Below are 15,326 nucleotides of genomic sequence, written 5' to 3' on the forward strand. Positions count from 1 at the left end.
GAGACGTTTGAGTAAACATTCGTGCCCCGTTTAGACCACTGCCTTGAAATACTCCCAGAATGACGTCTTGCCGCGAAAACGAACATTGGATGCTGTTTTAGGACAACATTTCATTCCTGGACTAGTTTCGCTTGATTAACCATCTTCTAACAAATCAAAATCGAAACACAGCAAATGTTCACATTCAGTTTGTTGGAGACGTAGCTGCAGTCAGGTATGAAGCCTGCAGTAATAGTCTGTACCCAGCGATGGTCACTCGACCGAAAGTATGCCTGAAAGAAAGAAAGCTTAAAACTGTAAGCTGTGGTGGTTCAAGCGACAAGACACACAATATTCTTCTTATTTTACATCTCTTTGTTTATTATCCAGTATATGAGCGAAACCCGAGAATAATTCACAGATTAACAGCTCAGACTTTTTTTAGCGTATTATTTCATGATTCATATCCGCTAATCTCTCTTCCGTTGGATTCATTGAATAACTAGTTTCATTCTAATGGCATAATGTAAGGAGTTGTTTGATGTTTTTGTGTTTCCGCATCGATGTTGAGTACCCTGTTGCTATAAGTGTTACGTCTCTGCAAGTAGACTTTCTAGATAGTACGGTATCGAAGATCATTTCACGATTAACAGTTGCCGCCCCACAAACACTTCATTTTTCTCGGTCCATTGTAACGACATCTGTACGTAATCTCAAAGGGTATGAAAACTGAGTGTCACCGTACTATAAAACGTGTACGGAACTGAACAAAAATAAGCTTATTTGTATATTTTACAAGAACTGAGCCATTAATTGTGTTGCTCTGGATGTTCAATTGACATGTCTATACCATTTTCTCGAACAATATTTCACGAATCAATCCACTCGTCTTCTTCACGTTTTGACGCTCTCTTTCAATACAGTCTACATTAGGCCTACTAATGACGTATCAGCTTAACAGATATTTGTCGTTTTTCGTAAAACAGAAATTTCACATACCCACATTCATAAGTTATAAAATCTGACTCTCAGCTGGTTTTATTTTGGCTTCGTTGTCTTCTTCTTGGTGCGACTATTGGCACAGGCTTTGTTCGTTCGAAGAAATTAATCACGAAGTTTAACTTGGATTATAAAACTTTCTCCTGACGTCTTGTCTTCCCTATTTTTTCATAGTAAACTGTTTCACAACGATAAACCAACTTTCACAGAAAGACAATACCCACGACCGCACAAACATGTATCTCTTTTACAACAGTCCAAAGTTGTCTCTCTATTACAAGCGATTCCACATGACTCACTAACACCACATCTCTTCCTGGCAGGCGCGAGATAGAAGCGAAAAGTCTGAGCATTTACATGGCTGTCAACGAAAGTATTTCAATGTGCTTTCTACACATTTTTGCGTAAATATTAACAAATTTAGTCAAATCGTTATTGCAAATAACTTTACAGAATTGTGTGGTTTCAGTTTCCCGAGACAGCAGTCGTGTATGTTTGTTGCGTTTGTGTGTGTGTGTGTGTGTGTGTGTGTGTGTGTGTGTGTGTGTGTGTATCTGTCTATTGCTGACGAAGGCTTTAACGGCCGAAAGCTTTGATTGGGAGAGTCTTTTTGTTGTGCCCATCTGCGACACAGCATCTCCGCTATATGGTAACAACTTACCTTCTCGTAATACTGTTACATTCAATCCTGGATTTTCGATTATTTGATTTGCAAAATTGACGTATTTATATTTTTTATTAATTAACTATAAAATTGTTCAATTCACATCATATGAAAGCAATAGCTTACAAAGTATATAGTTTACGCGGAAATGAATTCAGACAGAGATTTTATTTTTATAAATGAAGTGATCAATACCCACCGATATCGAAGGATTCTAATATGCATGAGGCTTGATTATGTCACAAGTTGCCTCGAGCTGTGACATTAGGCGTAATCACTGGTCCAGACATCGAGCGCACATAACGTAGCTAGCAGTATCTGAAGAGACGATTGAATCGGACGTCGAAACATCAAACAGGAAAATGGAAACTACATCTCAGCTGAACACCGAAATGCACACCAATAATCAGTCACGCTGAGAAAACCCCAGTGATCAATATGTGTGGGATGTTTGTATTGTAGAGCTCATTCAGACTTTACATGCAACCACAATGTATAATTGTTCATACTGGATTCGAGAATGGAATTCGATTGCGTCTACTCCTCATTTCACTAATTCCTGGGATGAAATTTTGGTTCTGGTTTCTGATGGACGTGGCTTTGATAGAGCGGGTGTGAGTTGAGCCTTATCGCCTAACGAAGCAGGGAGGAAAATTGCACAGAAGTTTTATGTTGTACAAATATTTAATTTCATTCATCACAAGCAAGTTTTTCGGAGGCCTGCAACTGTGTCAATAATTATTCAATGAACAACTGAACAGATTACGTTTTTTCATGCATATCACAATGCGTTTCGTGAGATTTTACATTATTATTTTATGTGATGTCTGCCTGTGTGTTGTTCTGCAGTCGTCTTTTTACTATTTTAAGGTATTATGTCTCCTTCATTACGCAGAACGTATCACACACTCTGTCTCAAAGTATCGTTTCTCCGTAATGAAGAGGGCACGACACCATAAAACTATAAAATGACGTCTGCAGGGCAAGGGAAGCAGAACAACTAAGAGGGAGACCACATACCCTAGTAATGTAAACTGCCTTAGCACTGGGAAACGGGAACAAATTCCTGAAACTCGTCGTTCTAAGCTCGAAAAAAAAAGAAAGAATGACTAGTACAATTTTTATATTTTAATTATTAGTACAAAGTGTACAACTTTCCTTCCGCCGTCTGCCGATAGGTGGAGACAACGGTAAGTAGCGGTCGAAAGAAACATATCGCAGACGTCACGCAGTTAACTTGGACCTCGGTCAGTATAAACTCATTCAAACATTAGTCGATTTGTGTCTGCATCATAAAGTTGTTCTTGATTGAAAATGTCAGTTTACGAGCCTAATTCTCGTAATTTGCGGGAGGGGTTACTGTTTTGTTTCAATATGAAGAAAACAGCAGCTGAGTCTCACCGAATGCTCTGAAGTAGGTATGGTAAGGACTCTATTAGTGAAAGAACGTGTCGAGAATGGTTTCAACGCTTCAAGAACGGTGATTTTAACGTCGTAGACCGGCATAGAGGTGGAAGAGAGAATGTTTCCGAAGATGCAGAACTGGAGACATTAATGAGTGAAGACTTACGTCAAACTCAAGAAGAATTGGCACTATTGGTGGGAGTGACGCAGCAAGCCATTTCAAAACGTCTCAAGGCTATGGGCATGATTCAGAAAGAAGGAATTTGGGTCCCGTGTGAACTGAAACCAAGAGACGTTGAACGGCGCTTGTGTGTTTGTGAACAGTTGCTTCAGAGGCAAAACTGGAAATGATTTCAGCATCGCATTGTGACCGGGGACGAAAAATGGGTTCATTACGATAACCCTAAACGAACAAAATCATGGGGATATTCCGGCCATGCTTCCACGTCGACGGCCAAACCGAATATTCACGGCTCCAAAATCATGGTCTGCATTTGCTGGGACCAGCTCGGTGTCGTGTACTATGAGGTGTAAAACCAAGTGAAACAATCACAGGTGTTCGTTATCGAACGCAATTAATGCGTTTGAGCGTAGCATTAAAAGATAAACTGCCGCAATACAGCGAGAGGCACGATAAAGTGATTTTGCAGCACGACAAAGCTCGACCCCACGTCGCAAAAGAGGTCAAAACGTACTTGGAAACGTTAAAATGGGAAGTTATACCCCACCCTCAGTATTCTCCAGACATCGCTCCCTCTGACTATCACCTGTTTAGATCAATGGCGCATGGCCTGGCTGACCAACACTTCCGATCTCATGAAGAAGTCACAAATTCAATCGATTCGTGGATCGCTTCAAAAGATGAACATTTTTTTCGACGCGGCAATCGAACACTGGCCGAAAGATTGGAGAAGGTAGTGGCCAGCGATGGAAAATACTTTGAATGATACACGTGTAACCAATTTGTTTCATTAAAGCCTTAAATGTAGGAGAAAAAACGGCGGAAACAAAGAAACGTGGACCATCCTAGGAATCTGGTAAGTGTAGGATGGTGGGTGCCACAGAGGGTAGACTGGACAATTTACAAGAAATTGTGGCTCCTTATACTGACGCAGTGGCACGGAAACAGACTACGAGTTCTTTGATGGAGCTGGGAGCTGCGCTGCGCCTTCGTAATAACGATAATTGTAAAGCCGAGCTGACGGCGGCGGCGTTCATTTTAATATTTGAAGGTAGCTCTCGCGGGGAAGCGGGATTGTGCCCGGAATTAATTTGGTCGGGAGCACTTGGCGAAGTTGTGACGCACGGTGGGAGCGAAAGACTGCGAGAGGCGCGCTGCCTTCCCCCACTCCGGCACACCTCCCCTCCGGCCCCTCCTGCGCTCGCTTCCGCCCCCTACGGAATCCATCAGGAGGCTGCTGTAATTCCGGCCGCTCTCCGGAATGAACACGACGTCTCAATCTGTCTTGTCTTATTCTAGACACTCCTTGCAATTCAAACAGGCTGGGCCGTAATTTAGAGCGGGCCGTGTTCCTCAATGTGGCTCATTTGTGCGCGCCACAGCTTCTCTTAGCAGAAGCCGGCACGGCGGCGGCGCTGTCACCGCACTACCGCTCCCTTATTACGTAACCCCCAGTTTTCTGCAGCCCTAAGACTACCGCCTTGCGTCAGAGCCTACTCTCGTGTCAAAGCCTCATGTCGCAGTTTCCAGTGACAATTACACGACGGGATATCTCTTCTGGTTTTGTTCTATGGTATCTGCCACAGACTAGTTGCAGACCGCACCGACAGGAGGCAGTCGTGTCTGAACTAGGCTGCACCCGAACTCCGCTTTCATCTACATCTACATCTACATGACTACTCTGCAATTCACATTTAAGTGCTTGGCAGAGGGTTCATCGAACCACAATCATACTATCTCTCTACTATTCCACTCCCGAACAGCGAGCGGGAAAAACGAACACCTAAACCTTTCTGTTCGAGCTCTGATTTCTCTTATTTTATTTTGATGATCATTCCTACCTATGTAGGTTGGGCTCAACAAAATATTTTCGCATTCGGAAGAGAAAGTTGGTGACTGAAATTTCGTAAAAAGGTCTCGCCGCGACGAAAAACGTCTATGCTGTAATGACTTCCATCCCAACTCGTGTATCATATCTGCCACACTCTCTCCCCTATAACGCGATAATACAAAACGAGCTGCCCTTCTTTGCACCCTCTCGATGTCCTCCGTCAATCCCACCTGGTAAGGATCCCACACCGCGCAGCAATATTCTAACAGAGGACGAACGAGTGTAGTGTAAGCTGTCTCTTTAGTGGACTTGTTGCATCTTCTAAGTGTCCTGCCAATGAAACGCAACCTTTGGCTCGCCTTCCCGACAATATTATCTATGTGGTCCTTCCAACTGAAGTTGTTTGTAATTTTAACACCCAGGTACTTGAATTGACAGCCTTGAGAATTGTACTATTTATCGAGTAATCGAATTCCAACGGATTTCTTTTGGAACTCATGTGGATCATCTCACACTTTTCGTTATTTAGCGTCAACTGCCACCTGACACACCATACAGCAATCTTTTCTAAATCGCTTTGCAGCTGATACTGGTCTTCGGATGACCTTACTAGACGGTAAATTACAGCATCATCTGCGAACAACCTAAGAGAACTGCTCAGATTGTCACCCAGGTCATTTATATAGATCAGGAACAGTAGAGGTCCCAGGACGCTTCCCTGGGGAACACCTGATATCACTTCAGTTTTACTCGATGATTTGCCGTCTATTACTACGAACTGCGACCTTCCTGACAGGAAATCACGAATCCAGTCGCACAACTGAGACGATACCCCATAGCTCCGCAGCTTGATTAGAAGTCGCTTGTGAGGAACGGTGTCAAAAGCTTTCCGGAAATCTAGAAATACGGAATCAACTTGAGATCCCCTGTCGATAGCGGCCATTACTTCGTGCGAATAAAGAGCTAGCTGTGTTGCACAAGAGCGATGTTTTCTGAAGCCGTGCTGATTACGTGTCAATAGATCGTTCCCTTCGAGGTGATTCATAATGTTTGAATACAGTATATGCTCCAAAACCCTACTGCAAACCGACGTCAGAGGATGTAAAAGATATTTTCTGAGAATTTTGCTACAAGGAAGGAGTCACCTTGTTGGCTCCTTACAGGGTAATTGCATATCGTTTGAGGTCTTACGGCTGTATTTCTTTGTATCCGTGCTGAACTGAAAATACCTGAACAACAGAGCAAATATCGACTGCCGATCCCATCTCATTCCAAATGATGAATCCACCCCGACCTTTCCTGCCCTGTTTGGCATCACATGCATATTGTAACACATATCCACCACTTCCTACCTACAGAGACGTCACACATCTTATTTCCCTATAATATCATCGTCAATACTTCAACATCCTACCTACCACTTACAACTGCCAGTGGCCCCCATTGTAATCATAGTGTTATTAACATCGTAAATTATTTATTATTATAAAATTTTTGTGTTAAAGTATTAAATCCGTACATATTATAAAAACGAATATCCGTAAGTGCGTATGTACGTGTGTTTCATATTCACTCCTAAATAACTGCACGAAATTCAACCAAACTCGGTAAACGTACCACTTACCGGCTAAAAATCATTGCTGTGGGAGTAAGAACCACCTACCTATCAAAGGGATAGGGTGACGGTGAAAAAATAGTGTGAGCTACGACTGGTGAATATCCGTACCTCAGTCAAAAATGTTCAGTTGTGTGTGAAATCTTATGGGATTTAACTTCTAAGGCCATCAGTCCCTAAGATTACACACTACTTAACCTAAATTATCCTAAGGACAAACACACACACACCCATGCCCGAGGGAGGACTCGAACCTCCGCCGGGACCAGCCGCACAGTCCATGACTGTAGCGCCTAAGACAGATCGACTAATCCCGCGCGGCGTACTTCAGTCATCCAGTATTTGGGAATAAGTTCACTTACAGGTTTGCAACGAACGTTACACATAATTTCAAACCTTCATGAAATTTTTCTCTCTGACGATCCCCACAAAATGACGAAAGGGAGAAAATGTCATCGCTTCCTACATTTTCGCTGTTCACGCAGTAAAACAGCAGCACGAAGCGTGACGTTTTAATGTATTACTTCTTTACTACTAACTGTATCCGCGACACATTTTGCAGACTGTATTCGCATGTATTACTAATAGTACCAGAAAAATTATATCATTGGACGATACATAGTACAGGAGATATGATGTCATAAACCCTGAATTGCGTCAAAATTGCCCCATATGCAACTCGTTAAAATTTATTACTTCGTTGCCATTAATTCTATTTGCAACATATTTCGGAAACAGTACTCACATTTTCTGCTGAATGTAACTACAAAAATATATCATTGTGCGACAAGTAGTTCAGCAGATATGACGTAATAAACACTGAGATCCGCTTAAAAATTCCGCGTCATTCGTGAAGTTTGAATTTATTACTGCAGACATATACCATTGGATGTACATGCAAAATTATATCAATGTACAGGACATATTCAGGAGATACCAAGTCATAACCATTGAGTTGCGTGAAAATGAAACTGAACAGCGTAATGAGCTAGAGATAGAGGTGAGATGTGTACAAATACGTGTGAAATATGTTAAATATATGAGAAACATATTTCCATGTGAGTATGCGCGCAAAACCATGGGTGAGGCCGGCCGCGGTGGTCGAGTGGTTCTAGACGCTTAAGTCCGGTACCGCTCTACTGCTACGGTCGCAGGTTCGAATCCTGCCTCGGGCATGGATGTGTGTGATGTCCTTAGGTTAGTTAGGTTTAAGTAGTTCTAAGTCCTAGGGGACTGATGACCTCAGATGTGAAGTCCCATAGTGCTCAGAACCATTTGAGCCATGGGTGAGAAGATCATCCTTAGACCCCTGGAACGACTTCAACCAAATTTGGTACACAAACTAGTTAGAAACTGGAAAGAAATACTGTTGGTGTAAGAACCACCAGCCTCCTGTTGGGGTGATCGCGATAACGTAGATAACGTAGAGAGACGTCACCTATCAACAGGATTCTGCACGACCTGACTACCATGACGATGTTCGTGCACCTGGATGCTGAACTCGCGTAAGTGTAGACTTCGATGGGCAATAAGTGCTATCCTGGAATTACTACAATGGTCACAACGACCACTTCATTTAACAATAAGATATTTCTTTCCGCCGGGACTCTAGAAGATCAGATACTCACAGCCTAGGAGCAAATCTACACCGAAAGCCCGAACCGAGGCAGCTTGTGCAAACGTCAAACAGGACGTGTTCGAAATGGTCATGCATCTACTGAAAAGGCCAATAAACGAAAAGAAAACTTACCGTTTCATTTGTAAAGCTATTGTTCTAGCTGCATCTACCCGCCCAAAAAGTCAAAAATGGTTCAAATGGCTCTGAGCACTATGGGACTTAACATCTATGGTCATCAGTCCCCTAGAACTTAGAACTACTTTAACCTAACTAATTTAAGGACAACACACAACACCCAGCCATCACGAGGCAGAGAAAATCCCTGACCCCGCCGGGAATCGAACCCGGGAACCCGGGCGCGGGAAGTGAGAACGCTACCGCACGACCACAAGATGCAGGCACCAAACAGTCCCGAAACTGATTTTACGCGTGGCGTGTAAGTGACGTCGGCCTCACATAATGCCACCCCAAAACAACAAGGAACGTCCGTCTTGCTGGACTCACTGGACAGCGTGTCTAAACCGTTCAGCCTGACCGGATTGCCTCCAAACACGTCTCCGACGATTGTCTAGTTGAAGTCATACGCAACACTCATCGGTGAAGAGAATGTGATGCCAGTCCTGAACGGTCCATTCGGTATGTTGGGCCCATATGTACCGCGCTGCATGGTGTTGTGGTTGCAAAGATGGACCTCGCCATGGACGTCGGGAGTGAAGTTGCGTATCATGCAGCCTATTGTGTACGGTTTGAGTCGTAACACGACGTCCTGTAGCAACACGAAAAGCATTATTCAACATGGTGGCGTTGCTGTCAGTGTTCCTCCGAGCCAGAATCCGTAGGCAGCGGTCATCCACTGCAGTAGTAGCCCTTGCGCGGCCCTAGCGAGGCATGTCATCGACAGGTTCTGCCTCATCTCCTCCATGTCCGAACAACTCGCTTTGGTTCACTCTGAGACGCCTGGTCACTTCCATTGTTGAGAGCCCTGCCTGGCATAAAGTAACAATGCGGACGCGATCGAACCGCGGTATTGACCGTCTAAGCTCGGTTGAGCTACAGACAACACGAGCCGTGTACCTCCTTCCTGGTGGAATGACTGGAACTGGTCGGCTGTCGGACAACCTCCGTCTAATTGTTGCTGCTCATGCATGGTTGTTTACATCTTTGGGCGGGTTTAGTGACATCTCTGAACAGTCAAAGGGACTGTCTCTGTGATAGAATACCAACAGTCAACGCCTGTCTTCAGGAGTTCGGGGATCCTGGGTCATGAAAAACCTTTTATGATGTGTGCAGTTTCGTATTTGGTATACCGGTTTGTTGCGATCATAGCATCACGTCTGTGAATTCTTTCGACGTCTACTGTTATGCCTGCTTGAGAAGGCCTCCAAACGCCGGAATAATACTCTAGAACTGATCACACTAGCCTATGGTACGCAATTTCCTTTATTGATGCGCTGCCCTGTCCCACAACCCTTCTAACACGCTAGGCTTCCATTCGCCTTATCTATTACAGTCGTACGCGTTCGTCCCATTTCTCGTCACTCCTGCTGAATTGTCGAATATTTAATGGCTGTGACAGACTTTTTAAGTTTACCTCTACTTTCGTAATCGGATAAAATCTTCTTTTCTTCTGTTTGTCACGGGAATGATTTCATATTTATTCTCATGAGGGTGAGCTGCCATTCATTGCAACAAGTGGAAATTCTGTCGAAATCGTTCTGCTTTTCCTTACGAGAAGTCAACGAATGTGGTCTCTTGTAGAGCACAGCAACTGTCAGCGAACACTGACAAGTTTAACCATCTCATGACACTTTCTTAGAAAATACTCGAGAGTTTCATTTCCATTGAACATTCGCTGTTCATACGATCAGGGCTCGCTAGCTTCTACGGGAAATAAATTCCACCGGTCTGTTCGCGTGCTACGTGAGCTGACCAAGGACTGTCTGCGTCTACATCCACATCTTATTCCGCACGCAACCTTATTCTGTGTAGCGGAGGTTAATTTGGGCACCTCTGTCACTCTCTCTCCTCGCCTCCCCCCCCCCCCCCCCCCTTCCACGCGCTTTTCCTGTTCCAGTCGGGCATGGTAATTTCGAAGAACGATTGTTGGTGGGCCTCTCAAATTTTAACCTGATGGCCTTTTCGCGAGATGCACATAGGAGACTGACGACTCTAGGATTTTCAAAATATTATAAACGAAACCGCAACTGCTGGCATTCGATGGCAACCGTATTACAAAAATTTGTTTATCCGGCATTACACTATAAAGAGTGCGACATTTATCGCAGTTGAAGTGAAGAAGTTGAAAACGAAGTGTCTAATGTTTGAAGAACTCACGGAAAAATTAAGACTGGAAAAGACACACAACGGAAATTATGTAAAATTCTGCGACACCTGTATTTACATATTGTGGCTAAATCTGCGAGAGAAAAGCAAAGGACAAATGTAAGAAATAAACGAAATTTCTTACAAAAGTTGGAAATGCGGCAATCTCAGACGAACTGAGATATTATTGGTGAATAACAAAATTGAACACTGTAATTATATATGGCGTCATAAAAGTTAACATATGGAACGCCATCGTTTACATAAAGTTAGCTCTTGCGCATTAAGGAAAGGGATTAAGGAGCGTGAGGCGACAGTGCGACCATGAAAAAGCCGGGAACAAGCATTTCTGCCACATCTGTAATTCAAATCATTCCGATGACTGTCATGATCAGGCTCTGCAACTCATCATAACCATCTCCTCATCAGAAGAGTATATCCGCACTCAATAGTTGCCAAAGTACGACAATTCTGAATCATCTTTCATACAATTTAGGTAAGCAATAATTGTCAGTGGTGATTATCTTCGGTGTAATGGTCGGTTGTTGAATAGCAAAATTTCCATGACAAGATGTCAATGTGATTGCTACGAGATTCGTTCAATACATGATGCCCTTTTTTCTACAGCCGTTAATATGTGTAGCATAACGCCCTTTTGGGTGCTCCAAATTTGATGTTCTTTTCTTGCGTGCATGGGAAGTGGCAGGTCCCCAACTTAATATTAAAACGCCATCTACACAAAACACACGTAACAAATAACGTGATGTACTTTAATTCTTATTTACGAAATAAAAACCCTAGTGAAGATCCACAAACGTTTGTCTACAGTTTATGGTAATAATACATTTGATAGAAGTACTGTTGGGCAACGGGTCGTCGTCTTCTTCGTTTCCCATTTACCCAATATCAGGTCGGGCTGGAACATTTATAGTATTTATCCACTTTCCCCTGCCTTTCCATCATTCTTCTTGTATAATTGTTTTGTTCCAGCCCACATTCCATCTTGTTAAGCTGGTCGTTACTTAGTCAATTCCTCTTGCTCTAGGTCATACTCTTGCCCTCAAACTTGGTCTCCATCATTCGTTTTGGTATTCTTTCATCTTACATTGTCTTTACGTGTCCAAACCATTATAAGCTGTTCTTCTCAGTTCACTCCTTCAGCTTTCCTACTCTAATTTAGTTCCCAACATCTTCATCTCTCATCACCTCTCTCCTTGTTTTCCCTAACATATTTCTTAGGAATTTCATTTCACTGGCATCGATTGAAGTGTCAGATAGTGCAGAACCTGAGCTCTATAATCGGCCATGTTTGTGACGTCCTGTTACAGTCACTGCTCCCGACGTGATGAATCACGCGGATGCCTTTATTCCTAAAGAGTGGCGCATCACAACTCGACAATTGGCTCTAAAGCTATCGCTGAGCATTCCAAGTGCGTGTGGATGTATTGCGATACTTGGATACTCAAAAATGTGCTCAAGACTGGTTCTACGAAAGCTCATAACAGATCTCAGGATTTAAAGAAATGCCATTCTCTCTGAACAGCTGGAGCTGTTTGATGCCAATGGAGACGTCTTTCAGTCACGGATCGATACAGGTAACGAAACTTTGAGCCAGACAAAAGGGCAGCCACTGTAGTGGCACCACCAACTGTCACCAAAGAAGAAGAAATTCGAGGTAACTCCACCAACTGGCAAAGTCATGTAGGTGTAGGTGTAGATGTAGATAACAGTCGTTTAGGATGGTGATAGTTTCATTCTTGTGGATATATTGCCACAGGGGCCAACCATTAGTTCAGAGGCATACGTGACGACTTGGAGAAACTCGAGAGCCGTTTAGGACGTGTTCGCTCTGATAAGAATCGGAAAGAAAATCTGCTCTAATACGACAACACAAATCCACACACAAGTCACAGAACCCGGGAACACATCGCAAATTGGTTTGGACATCATTGCCTCATCCACCCTATAGCATTGACCTGGCGCCATCGGCTTGTGTCAACAGGATTCTGTACTTGGGACACATGATTTAGAGACGATGAGAGCGTGGTTGATGCAGTGAAAATATGGCAACGATTATAAGACAAGTGTTTTCACCGACAGGGAATACGTGTTCTTCCAGAATTCTACGTGAAGTCATTAAACGTGATGGTGACTACGTAAAAAAAACAGTACGTGTGAAGGAGCAGTTGACTGACATTGTCCCCAAATTCTAATTCTTAAGAATAAATAGACATTAATGTGATGACATTGACATTAATGTGATGATCGCCAATATTCGACGTCAAAGTGCAATAACCACTCACAGACGGTAGGTAAAGCGTGTTAGAGGGACCCGAGAAACACTGCAGTCGTCGTAATGCGGAAACAGAGTGATTTATTGGACCTTCAAAAGGGCAGCATCATTGGCTTTCGGGGCGAGGGTGGCTAAGTTTGTAAAGTGTTTGCGTGCCGCCTTGCTTACAGTATACCGTGCATGGCAAAATGTCGCTATCCAAAACCGGCGCCGAGGCAACTGTTCTACACCACGAGCGCTAAATGACACAGGTGAGCGACGGCTGCGGAGACCTTCATCGCGAACAAAGGTGCAACTGTTGAGCAACTAACCGCTCAGATAAACCAAGGGGCTACCAACAATGTCGCATCAACGACTGTTCAGTCGGCGATGCTGCTTATTGGCCTGCACTGCACGCGCCTGGTTCATATTCCCATGCTGACTGCTACTCGTCGGCTACGAAGAGGTCCTCTGAATGGATACAGGTGACCTTTTCAGATGAATTACGTTTGATGCTCCACTGGATGGATGTACGACCCTGCAACAATCGTCGGCAGTGTCCAGGCTGAAGGAGGGAGCGTTACTGTCTGGGGGACGTTTTCGTGGCATTCCCTGAGTGATCTTGTCATTAACGACGGTACAATGGAGCGGTTCTAGGCGCTACAGTACGGAACCGCGCTGCTGCTACGGTCGCAGGTTCGAATCCTGCCTCGGGCACGGATGTGTGTGATGTCTTTAGGTTAGTTAGGTTTCAATAGTTCTAAGTCTGTGACCTCAGATGTTAAGTCCCATAGTGCTTCGAGCCATTTGAAGGCACAATGGATCAACACAAGTATGCATCTATCCTTTGGGACCTTATCCATCCCTACTTGGACTTTGTCTTCTTGTTCGACACAGTGGCCTCTACTAGCAAGACAATGCAACATGTCTCAGAGCTCGCAGTGTACGTGCGTGTTTCGAAGAGTACCGGAATGACTTTACCATATTTCCCTGCGGCCAAACTTGCCGCATTTAAAGCCAACTGAGAATATGTGAGACCACCTTCACCGTGCTGTTCGCGCCACGGATCCTCAACCGAGAAACCTGGTGCAACTGGCCACTGCATTGGAGTTCCTGTCGGTACCTTCCATAAACTCACTGACTCTTTCTGCACGTTCGACCGCATAAGCTGATTATTCAGGCTATTAACATGTGATCACATTAATGTCACTCGACATTGTATGGTATGTAACGCGAAAAAATTGTGGGGCATTATTTATTGAACGAACCCTTCTGTATATGCTATAATATCACGTCACTGTTGGCATGTTGTGTGTTTGTAATAAACTGTATGATGAAATATACGTGTGTCTACCCTTCGCCATTATGGCGGCTTGAGCTCTGCTGCGGACACTTTCGATGAGATGTCACAATGTCTATGAAGAATGGCAGTCCGTTCCGCATTCTTCCTCAACAGCCGAAACCAGAGAAGATAGTGAGGTGTGACGCTAGAGAGGAACGAAGTCGACGTTCTAACTCGTCGCAAAGGTCTTCTATTCGGCTCAGGTTGGGGCTCTAGGCAAGCCAGTCCATTTCACGAATATTATTGTACACAAACAACTGCCTCTCGATGCTGCTTCATGACAGGGTGCAACGGCGTACTGATACAATCAATCGTCTTCCCCGGACTGCTCCTCTTCTGTACGAAGTACACAGTGCTGTAAGATGTCCTCATATCCTTCCACCTTTAGTATTCTCTTAATCGTAATTAGGGGACGCGCCCTAACCACGAAAAACAGCCCCTCTGTTCTTCATTCTTGGCACTAGATATGATGGCAGGTAACATTCTCCTGGCATTCACCAAACCCAAATCCTTCCATTGGATTGCTAGCAAAATGTGCTGGAAAAAAGACGGTCGGAAAGTCTATTTTTCACCTATTTTTATATGAGCGTCCATTTTAAATGATAACGTCAGATGCTCCTAGGTATTTAACCCTTGTGACTGTTTCCAGAGACTGATTTGGAATCATGTAATCACACAAAAAAGTTGTTTATGTGCTATACGTAACATTTGTATATGGTAAACTCTAGAGACTCTACACCAAATGTTGATCCTGATCGTGTCCTGTAATCCTTACTGTTATCTGGTGATTCGACTTCCCTATGTGTGGCAGGTTCACCTGTGAACAGGCTAATGGAGCACCCGACGTTGTCCACGTGACTTCAGCGCTAAATGGTACTGGCTGCTTAACAAGAGGCTGTTGAAGGAATGGTAAAAGACAGGAAAGACAGGGCATGTCAAGCAGTGAACAGTACCGATGCACTGTGGTTGCGCTCTTCATTACAACATGGTCTAGAGATAACATCTGGATGACTTCACAAGGGAAAAAATCGTTGGGAAACTGGGAAAAGGGCGAAATGTGGCCAGTGTTGCCCTGGAGTTCAGTAGTGCTCACAGCAGT

The sequence above is a fragment of the Schistocerca gregaria genome, chromosome X (assembly GCF_023897955.1).
Source record: "Schistocerca gregaria isolate iqSchGreg1 chromosome X, iqSchGreg1.2, whole genome shotgun sequence".
NCBI lineage: Eukaryota > Metazoa > Arthropoda > Insecta > Orthoptera > Acrididae > Schistocerca > Schistocerca gregaria.